Below are 11409 nucleotides of genomic sequence, written 5' to 3' on the forward strand. Positions count from 1 at the left end.
AATATTTTTTCATTTGACGGACAGATCTTTCGCCAACTGTGCGGGACAGCGATGGGGGCAGTGTGTGCCCCCACATATGCATGTCTACATCTGGGCCTTTGGGAATCAGAGATCTTTGAGTACTATTCAAGGATCTTTGAGGACAAAGTGCTACTATGGATTAGATATGTGGATGATGTTCTTGTCTTGTGGGATGGGACGGCAGAAGAATTCAATGAATTCGTTGCTGCCCTTAACCACAACGACAAGAACATCACCCTGACGTCAGATACCAATACAGTAGAACTCAACTTTCTAGATGTGACTTTGAAAAAAGAGGGAGTAAGAATAGTGACGGAAAACTACAGGAAAAAGAACGCAACTAATAATATATTACATGCAGGTAGTAGCCATCCGAACCACCTTAAAAAAGGGATTCCGTATGGCCAATTCCTCCGTCTGAGGAGAAACTGCTCCTCTCTTTCCAAGTTTGACATTCATGCAGCCTTAATGAAAGAGAGATTCCTAAAAAGAGGTTATTCCAATAAGTGCCTCAAGAAATCTCTCTGGAAAGCCAGAAATATGTCTAGGGATGACTTACTGTATCGTAATAATTCTAAAAATGAAAATAGCAAAATTAGATTTATCTCTAATTTTAATAATCAATGGGAAAGTCTAAGGTCAGTTTTCAAGAAAAATTGGCACATCTTATCCCTTGATGAAAAAGTGAACAGTGTGATGGGGGATACCCCATTGCTGACAGCTAGAAAAGCACAGAGTTTAAAGGACAAATTGGTGAAGAGCCAATTTTCAAGGGGCCCCTCGGCCTCTGATTGGCTGAGAAAGGACAGAGGTATTAAGGGTAGCTTTCCATGTGGGCACTGTGTATACTGTGCCCACATGGATAGCACTAAACAATTCTCTGTCCAGGATGGAAAGATTTTTGACATAAGATTCTTTTTTAACTGCAAATCGGAAGGGGTGATATATCTTCTGCGGTGCTCCTGTCCGGTGTTTTACGTTGGAAAAACGAAAAGATTGGTAAAGGACCGAGTACAGGAGCACAGGGACGATATTCTTCACTCCAGAGAAACTAATGTTGCCAGGCATTTTTGTAATATACATAATAAAAATGTAGATTCATTGAAGTTTATCATAATAGATAAAGGCATCACAAATGGACGTGGTGGCAATAATGATAGGGTCCTCCTGCAAAAAGAGGCCAAATGGATCTACAGACTGGGAACTAGATTCCCAAAAGGTTTAAACGATAAGCTTGAATTTGTCCACTTTTTGTAAATTTTCATTTTTTAATATAATAAACATCTGTTTGAAGTGTGCGCCAGGATAGAGGGTAATTTCTATCTCTCTTCTATTGTGTATTTGAAAGTATTGGGGGTAACCAGGAATTAGGTTTAACCAAAATTTATTTAGTTATTTCTTTCTAACACAATTTTGAGTTTTGAGAGGTTTTTCTGTATACAGGGTTAAAAGTGATACAGCTTTAAGGTGTTGCAAGGATACTTGGGAAAAAACACCTGTAAGCAATTAGGTATCTGCATAAAAGAAGATGTCCACTGAGGACTCCACATGCCCTGATGATCCCCTGTAACACATACTGGAGGTGGGGGAGAAACGTGCGTTGGCACTATGTGTTTATGAGAACCCAGGTACCTGCTGAATGTACCGTGGGCCAGGATTTCTAGTGCACCTGTCTAGACCTTTTCCCTGAATCTCATGTTTCTTCAGAGACATTTTGGCTCTATACATGCAGCTGTACATTTCAAGTGAGCTACGAATTCTTCTGGTGTGACTCCGACAGTGGAGTAAGTGGTTTGAGGAGTGTGCTATTGGAGTGCAATGGAAGTTATGCCTATACGATAGGTGAATATACGATGCAAATTCGATTCCTGCCTACAGCCACTCACAGTCCCTGGTGACGCTATACCACTCCCACTATTGCTGACGTCACACGCCAAGTAATCATCACAGGTGCTTGCAAGCTGAAGACAAGTGGAAACAACAAAAACCGGAGGACTTAAGCTAAGTATATGCCGTATATGCTGTGTTTTTCAACTGAATTGCTACACTTGCTAGAGACTCTGTATCCAGCAATACTAATTGCGGCACATTTATTTGCCTTAAGAGGAGATTCCCTGGTACATACAAAGAGTAAAAAAAGCGCTTTTTGATACAAAATATAGTTCACCTCTGTTTGGATTGCAGCCATATGTATCACATGTATTTTGCCTACTTATCATAAATGTCCTAAAAACATTAGATTTTTGTACAATTCGCTATAAACATAAGTTTCTTGGTTAACCCCTTACTGTTTATGATGTCTTTTTGTGATCTATAGTATAGGGAAAGAATTAGGTCTTAGTGCACTTTAAATGTTTTAGATTTTGCTGTCTGTAGTGGTGACTGAAATTGACAGATAAGATATCGCTATATACTTAAATGTGTTTTTGGGAACTTATTATTAATAAATTTTTGAAAGTCTTTTATGTGTGCCTTTTATTCCCTTGCTGTTCTAGGGTAATCTCATATACCCTGGTATTTTTTCTATCTTGACTATATATTTTATATTTACTATAAGGGTGGCACCATTCAAAGCAAATTAGCAATATTACCTACTCTCTCACGCCCCCTAAATTTAGTATATATATATATATATATATATATATATATATATATATATATATATATATATATATCCTCCTTATGTATCTGCACTCCAAATTCCAATATTTCTTCAGCCAGGGTGCAAAGTCAAATTATCAGTAGAAATGTCAAGTAGGGACTGCACTTGCTGGATTTAGATAAAACAATTCTTATTTATTAAATAGTAACGTTTCAGGGTTCGCAGATCCCTTCCTCAGAGTATATATATATACACACTCACCGACCACTTTATTAGGTACACCTTGTTAGTACTGGGTTGGACCCCCTTTTGCCTTCAGAACTGCCTTAATTATTTATGGCATAGATTCAACAAGGTGTTGGAAACATTCCTCAGAGATTTTGATACATATTGACATGATAGCATCATGCAGTTGCTTCATATTTGTTGGCTGCACATCCATGATGCGAATCTCCCTTTCCACCACATCCCAAAGGTGCGCTATTGGATTGAGATCTGGTGACTGTGAAAGCCATTGGAGTACAGTGAATACATTGTCATGTTCAAGAAACCAGTTTGAGAAAATTTGAACTTTGTGACATGGTGCATTATCCTGCTGGAAGTAGCCATCAGAAGATGGGTACACTTTAGTCATAAAGGGATGGACATGGTCAACAACAATACTCAGGTAGGCCATGGCATTTAAACGATGCTCAATTGGTACTAAGGGGCCCAAAGTGTGCCAAGAAAATATCCACCATCCCATTACACTATCACCACCAGCCTGAACCGTTGATACAAGGCAGGATGGATCCATGCTTTCATGTTGTTTATGCCAAATTCTGACCCTACCATCTTAATGTTGCAGCTGAAATCGAGACTCATCAGGCCAGACAACGTTTTTCCAATCTTCTATTGTCCAATTTTGGTGAGCCTGTGCAAATTCTAGCCTCGGTTTCCTGTTCTTAGCCGACAGGAGTGGCACCTGGTGTGGTCCTCTGCTGTTGTAGCCCATCTGCATTAAGGTTCGACGTGTTGTGCATTTAGAGATGGTTTTCTTCATACCTTGGTTGAAACAAGTGGTTATTTGAGTTACTGTTGCCTTTCAATCATCTTGAACCAGTCTGCCAATTCTCCTCTGACATCAACAAGGTATTTTTGTCCACACAACTGCCGCTCGCTGGATATTTTCTCTTTTTCGGACCATTCTCTGTAAACCCTAGAGATGGTTGCACATGAAAATCCCAGTAGTTCAGCAGTTATTTAAATACTCAGACCAGCCCATCACCAACAACCATGCCATGTTCAAAGTCACTTAAATCCCCTTTCTTCCCCATTCTGATGCTCGGTTTGAACTTCAGCAAGTCATCCTTCAGCAAGTCATCTTCTCCATGTCTGGATGCCTAAATGTATTGAGTTGCTGCCATGTTATTGGCTGATTAGCAATTTGTGTTACCAAGCAATTGAACAGGTGTACCTAATAAAGTGGCCAGTGAGTGTATATTTATATATAAAATTTCTGGGGTTAGTGGCTAGTTGCTCTTTGGCCTACCTCATAGTCACTTCCTTGGATTTTTAATGTCCCTTTAAAAATTATCATTTTTGTCAAACAATTATGCAAAACAAAAGTATCTTCCAAAATAAATACATGAATCAGAAAGCAATGACAGGATTGCTAGGGCATGTTTATGTATTTAACATCATACTTTAAGTCTGAGAAAATTCAGCACCCAATTTGTAAAGACAGAAGGAACTGTTTTTTATATTGTATATTTCTGCAATCTATCAATGCTGATGACAGCTGAATAATGACCTATGTGCTTTCCAATTTTCTTCAATGGATCAGGTTTTTGTATGTGAACACTCAACACTAAACTCAAAAGTAATTTATGCCTAACGTTTGCATTCCTGATGTATGATCTTATACAGTTAAAGGAACAGTAAACTCAACAAATGTTTATCATCCATATGAAAGAGCACTTTTTAAACATGTTACTTTTGTTGCATGAAAAGGGGTTCAGTTAAATGTGTCTACTTTTATTTTTAAAGTAACAGGAAGTGCGTAACTGTTCCATGGGATAGAAGCTCATTGGCTTAAAAGGAACTCTCTATTGGTAGACATTGTCAAGCCCTACCAACATAGAACGTTTTTTTGTGGGTGTTTGTTTTCAGTACAGTATCATCAATGAATCAATAGTTTTGGGAAACACTTCCGTCTCTGTTTCTCTGCCTGAGAATGGGCACTTGTTGAGTATAATGACTTTCCCCAGTGTATAGAAGAAAAGCATCACATGTAAGAGGAACAGCAATCCTTTATGCTAATCATTTGACACTTGCAAACATACTGCTACTCAAAGGCGCATAACAGAGAGCAAAAGCTTAAAGGGACAGTCTACCCAAAAAATTTTATTGTTAAAAAAGATAGATAATCCCTTTATTACCCTTTCTCAAGTTTTGCATAACCAACACGGTTATATTAATATACTTTTTACCTCTGTGATTACCTTGTATCTAAGTCTCTTCAGACTGCCCCTTATCTCAGTGCTTTTTACAAACTTGCACGTTAGCCAACTAGTGCTGGTTCTGGAATAACTCCACAGGAGTGAGCACAATGTTATCAATATGGCACACATGAACTAGCACTGTATGGCTGTGAAAAGCTGATAAAATGCACTGAGATAAGATGGCCTGCAAGAGCTTAGAAACAGGCAGATATTTAGAGATTTAGAGGTTAGAAAATATATTAATATAACAATGTTGGTTGTGCAAAGCTGAGGAATGGGTAGTATCGGGGATATCTTTCTTTTTAAACAATATATAGAAAAAGCTAGAGCTTATCACTATCACCCCAGCAGTGTAACTCCAATGCACTGCTTCCTCTGGCAATGACTCTCTCATACATTGCTTCCCACTTGCCAGCTAATGATTCTCTGTAGGCTGTGAGTAGCCACCTGATATGTTCATGACATGGCCAATAGTTTGTGGCCAGTGCCAGTAATAACTTCTTGTTTAAAGATAATGTAACATCAATCAGTTTTGCCAGTCAACAGACACCCAGCAGTACACTGTGTAAACATGATGTGCACATGGTCTGGGTTTACAGTCATGCACAGCTGATTTTTTTCATGCTACAAAAGCACAACAATTAAGAGCTTTGCTGATGCCCCCCCAGACCTCTATATTTGTAACACTCTTCTGTGCAGAGGAAAGAAATGAAATGACTAAAAGTCACAGTTCAGTGAAAAATGTTATATACAAAAGGAGGGGGAAAAAAAATCAGTTTACATCCTTTAAAATAACATTTTGCTGTGTTATAGTCATCATTAATCCATTTTCAAGTTCTGAATGATCACAATCTGTTATTTTTGTTCTTGAACTTTTACAGCTTGACCCCAACAAGCAGTCACAGACTCCTTCAGTAAGCCCAGACCCACTAGCATCAACAGACCACAGTAACGTTCCTGACCTCCTATATATCCCACCTAGTACAGCCCCTGAGGCATCTCCATAAACTGCCCCTCCTCAAGACCAACCACCTGTCAGCCAAGGAACCCCATCAGTGCAACCTCCAGCACTCAATGGACCTCTCTTGTACAAACCCATAAGTACAAACCCTATAATCCTAAACCACCCCTTTCCTAAGAAGTTCCTACTTTATTCCCTGATCCAGAAATGGCTGTCTTTTGTCTCTTATTGTTAATAATTTTGTGCGAGTGATCACTGTTAGAAATGCTTAAAATATGTAAAAATGCAAGAAAGAATGAAAAACAGGCAAGTGCAAAACTGACGTTATGGGAGTAATCCTTTTGTAATTGCAGAAGCACCTGTAACATTATTTTATATATATATAAATAATTTCAATAGTAATTGCAAAATAATTTACACAAATTATTAAGGGCTGATACTTAGAAGCTCTTTTTTTACTTTCCTCTGTTTGAAAACTAAGACCTAGATTCAAAAGCAGCGTTAAGGGGTCCAAACGCTGCTTTTTTCCGCCCGCTGGTATTTAGAGTCAGGCAGGAAAGGGTCTACCACTCACTTTCTTTCCACGACTCCAGGCTACCGCAGATCCCCTTACGTCAATTGCGTATCCTATCTTTTCAATGGGATTTGCCTAATGCTGGTATTTGGAGTCTTGGAAGAAGTGAGCGGTAGACCCTCTACTGACAAGACTCCTACCGCCAAAAAAAGTCAGTAGTTAAGAGCTTTATGGGCTAACGCCGGAACATAAAGCTCTTAAAGGGCCATTATACACTCATTTTTTCTTTGCATACATGTTTTGTAGATGATCTATTTATAAAGCCCATAAAGTTGTTGTTTTTTTAAAAAATGTATAATTTTGCTTATTTTTAAATAACATTGCTCTGATTTTCAGACTCCTAACCAAGCCCCAAAGTTTTATTTGAATACAGTCAGCTACCTTCTCCAGCTTGCTCCTGTTTGTGTAAAGGGTCTTTTCACATGCAAAAGAAGGGGGAGGCGGGAGTGTCTTATTTCCCACTTGCAGTGGGCTTTCCAACTGCCTTTTCAACAGAGCTAAACTGAAAGCTTCTAAGTACGTTTTTAAACAGTTTTATACTGGATTTTTATATCACTATCTGTGCTTCTTATTCTTTATAGTAGTGCCTATTACATGCAGTTATATGAAAATGAGTGTACACTGTCCCTTTAACTACTGTGCTATAAAGTACACTAACACCCATAAACTACCTATGTACCCCTAAACCGAGGCCCCCCCACATCGCAAACCCTCTAATAAAATTTTTTAACCCCTAATCTGCTGACCAGACACCGCCGCCACCTACATTATAGCTATGAACCCCTAATCTGCTGCCCCTAACATCGCCGACACCTACATTATAGTTATTAACCCCTAATCTGCCCCCCCAACATTGCCGCTACCTAACTACAATTATTAACCCCTAATATACTGACCGGACCTCGCCGCCATTATAATAAATGAATTAACCCCTAAACCGCCGCAATCCGGCCTCGCAAACACTATAAAAAATTGTATTAACCCCTAATCTGCCCTCCCTAACATCGCCGCCACCTACCTACAATTATTAACCCCTAATCTCCCGCCCCCAACGTCGCAGCTACTATAATAAAGTTATTAACCCCTAAACCTAAGTCTAACCCTAACCCTAACACCCCCTAACATAAATATAATTTAAATAAAATGAAATAATATTCCTATAATTAAATAAATTAATCCTATTTAAAACTAAATACTTACCGATAAAATAAACCCTAATCATAGCTACAATATAACTAATAATTACATTGTAGCTATTTTAGGATTTATTTTACAGGCAACTTTGTATTTATTTTAATTAGGTAAAATAGCTATTAAATAGTTAATAACTATTTAATAGCTACCTAGTTAAAATAATTACAAAATTACCTGTGAAATAAATCCTAACATAAGTTACAATTAAACACTACACTATTATTAAATTAATTAAATAAATTAACTACAATTACCTACAATTAAATTTAATTAAATACACTAATCTATAATACAAAAAAAACAAAACACTAAATTACAGAAAATAAAAAAATATTGCAAGAAGTTTAAACTAATTACACCTAATCTAAGCCCCCTAATAAAATAAAAAAGCACCCCAAAATAATAAAATGCCCTACCCTATTCTAAATTACAAAAGTAATCAGCTCTTTTACCAGCCCTTAAAAGGGCTTTTTGCGGGGCATTGCCCCAAAGTAATTAGCTCTTTTACCTGTAAAAAAAAATACAACCCCCCCAACATTAAAACCCACCACCCACATACCCCTACTCTAACCCACCCAAACCCCCCTTAAAAAAACCTAACACTACCCCCCTGAAGATCTCCCTACCTTGAGTCGTCTTCACCCAACCGGGCCGAAATCTTCATCCAAGGTGCACAGAAGAGGTCCTTCATCCGGTAGAAGTCTTCATCCAGGCGGCGTCTTCAATCTTCATCCATCCGGAGCGGAGCCATCTTCCAAGGAGCCGACACGGAGCCATCCTCTTCATTCGGAGTCTTCTAACACAATGACGGTACCTTTAAGTGACGTCATCCAAGATGGCGTCCCTTCAATTCCGATTGGCTGATAGGATTCTATCAGCCAATCGGAATTAAGGTAGGAAAAATCTGATTGGCTGATTGAATCAGCCAATCAGATCGAAGTTCAATCCGATTGGCTGATCCAATCAGCCAATAGGATTGACCTTGCATTCTATTGACTGATTGGAACAGCCAATAGAATGCGAGCTCAATCCTATTGGCTGATTGGATCAGCCAATCGGATTGAACTTCAATAATATTGGCTGATTGCATCAGCCAATAGGATTTTTCCTACCTTAATTCCAATTGGCTGATAGGATTCTATCAGCCAATCGGAATTCAAGGGATGCCATCTTGGATGACATCACTTAAAGGAACCTTCATTCAGTCGTCGGATCAAGGAGGAAGAGGATGCTCCACGTCGGATGTCTTCAAGATGGACCCGCTCCGCTTCGGATGGAAGAAGATAGAAGATGCCGCCTGGATGAAGAGTTCTGCCGGTCTGGATGTCCTCTTCTGCCCAGATCGGATGAAAACTTCTGCCCCTCTGGAGGTCCACTTGTTCCCGGCTGGGTGAAGACGGCTCAAGATAGGGTGATCTTCAAGGGGGTAGTGTTAGGTTTTTTAAGGGGGGATTGGGTGGGTTTTAGAGTAGGGTTGGGTGTGTGGGTGGTGGGTTTTAATGTTGGGGGGGTATTGTATTTTTTTTTACAGGTAAAAGAGCTGATTACTTTGGGGCAATGCCCCGCAAAAAGCCCTTTTAAGGGCTATTTGTAATTTAGTATAGGGTAGGGAATTTTATTATTTTGGGGGGCTTTTTTATTTTATTAGGGGGATTAGATTAGGTGTAATTAGTGTAAAATTCTTGTAATTATTTTTTTCTCTCTGTAATTTAGTGGGGGGTTTTCCCCGTAATTTAGTTTATTTAATTTAATTGTAATTAATTGTAGGTAGTTTAGGTAATTAGTTTAATTATAGTGTAGTGTTAGGTGTAATTGTAACTTAGGTTAGGGTTTATTTTACAGGTAATTTTGTACTTATTTTAGCTAGGTAGTTATTAAATAGTTAATAACTATTTAATATCTATTGTACATAGTTAAAATAAATACAAAGTTGCCTGTAAAATAAATATAAATCCTAAACTAGTTACAATGTAACTATTAGTTATATTGTAGCTAGCTTAGGGTTTATTTTATCGGTAAGTATTTAGTTTTAAATAGGATTAATCTATTTAATTATGTAAAATTTATTTTGTTTAATTTAAATTATATTTAAGTTAGGGGGTGTTAGGGTTAGGGTTAGACTTAGGTTTAGGGGTTAATAAATTTAATATAGTAGTGGCGACGTTGGGGTCAGCAGATTAGGGGTTAATAAATGTAGGTAGGTGTCGGCGATGTTAGGGACGGCAGATTAGGGGTTAATAAAATGTAACTAGTGTTTGCGAGGCGGGAGTGCGGTGGTTTAGGGGTTAATAAATTTATTAAAGTGGCGGCGATGTCCGGTCGACAGATTAGAGGTTAAATAATTTTATTATAGTGTTTGCGATGTGGGGGGGGCCTCGGTTTAGGGGTTAATAGGTAGTTTATGGGTGTTAGTGTACTTTTTAGCACTTTCGTTAAGAGCTTTATGTTATGGCGTTAGCCCATAAAACTCTTAACTACTGACTTTTAAATGCGGTAGCAGTCTTGGAGGTAGAGGCTGTACCGCTCACTTTTTCCAAGACTCGTAATACTGACGTTAGGAAAAGCCCATTGAAAAGATAGGATACTCAATTTACGTAAGTGGATTTGCGGTATGCTCGAGTCGCAGAAAAAAAGTGAGCGGTGAGCCTGTACCTGCCAGACTCGTAATACCAGCGGGCGTTAAAAAGCAGCGTTGGGACCTCTCAATGCTGCTTTTTAAGGCTAACGCAAGACTCCTAATCTAGGCAAATGATTGTTATCTTCATGTAGCTACAAATACAGAATGTTTTTCCTATAATCAACAATACTGAAACCTCTATCTATGTATATACGTATATTTATTATTGAGTTCAATTTTGTGAATCAAAATATATTTTGACAAACATATTTATTAAACACAAGTTGTATTTGTATTGCCGATTGCAGGATGAAAAACTGGACAATCTGTTATTAGAATAAATAACCAAAATGACCATGAAGGGTAAGGTTATAGTAATGGGGGACTGGAAGATTCCTTCTGGTAGATCAGCTAGAAGCAGGTATATTCTTGAATCCAGGGGAATCACTTGAGCAATTAATTAAGGAACCAACTCGTAAGGAAGCTATATTAGAGCTAATACTTACAAACAGTGATACAGTTTAAGATGTGTCTGTAGGTGAGAACTTAGGATCCAGTGATCATCAATCTGTTTGGTTTAGTATTCATGTGCAGGAACTGTCCGCCCAGACTAAAACAAAAGTTTTAGACTTTAGGAAGGCAGATTTTTCAATAATGGGAGAATACCTAAAAAACTATTTAAAAGGGAAAACTCTTATTACAGGGGTTCAAGAACAGTGGGAATTTGTGAAAGGTGCCATTTTAGATGCAACCGCACACTGTATTAGACATGACTATAAAAGTAAAAGAAAGCGGAAACCAATTTGATTTTCCAAAGAAGTAGCACATGCTGTAAGGACAAAAAAGATAGCTTATAAAAATTACAGACACACACAAGCAGATGATGATATGAAAATATGGAATCTCCAACAACAAAAAAAGACTAAGCAGTTAATTAGGAAGGTTAAAGCTCATGCA

The sequence above is a fragment of the Bombina bombina genome, chromosome 1, assembly GCF_027579735.1.
Source record: "Bombina bombina isolate aBomBom1 chromosome 1, aBomBom1.pri, whole genome shotgun sequence".
Taxonomy (NCBI): domain Eukaryota; kingdom Metazoa; phylum Chordata; class Amphibia; order Anura; family Bombinatoridae; genus Bombina; species Bombina bombina.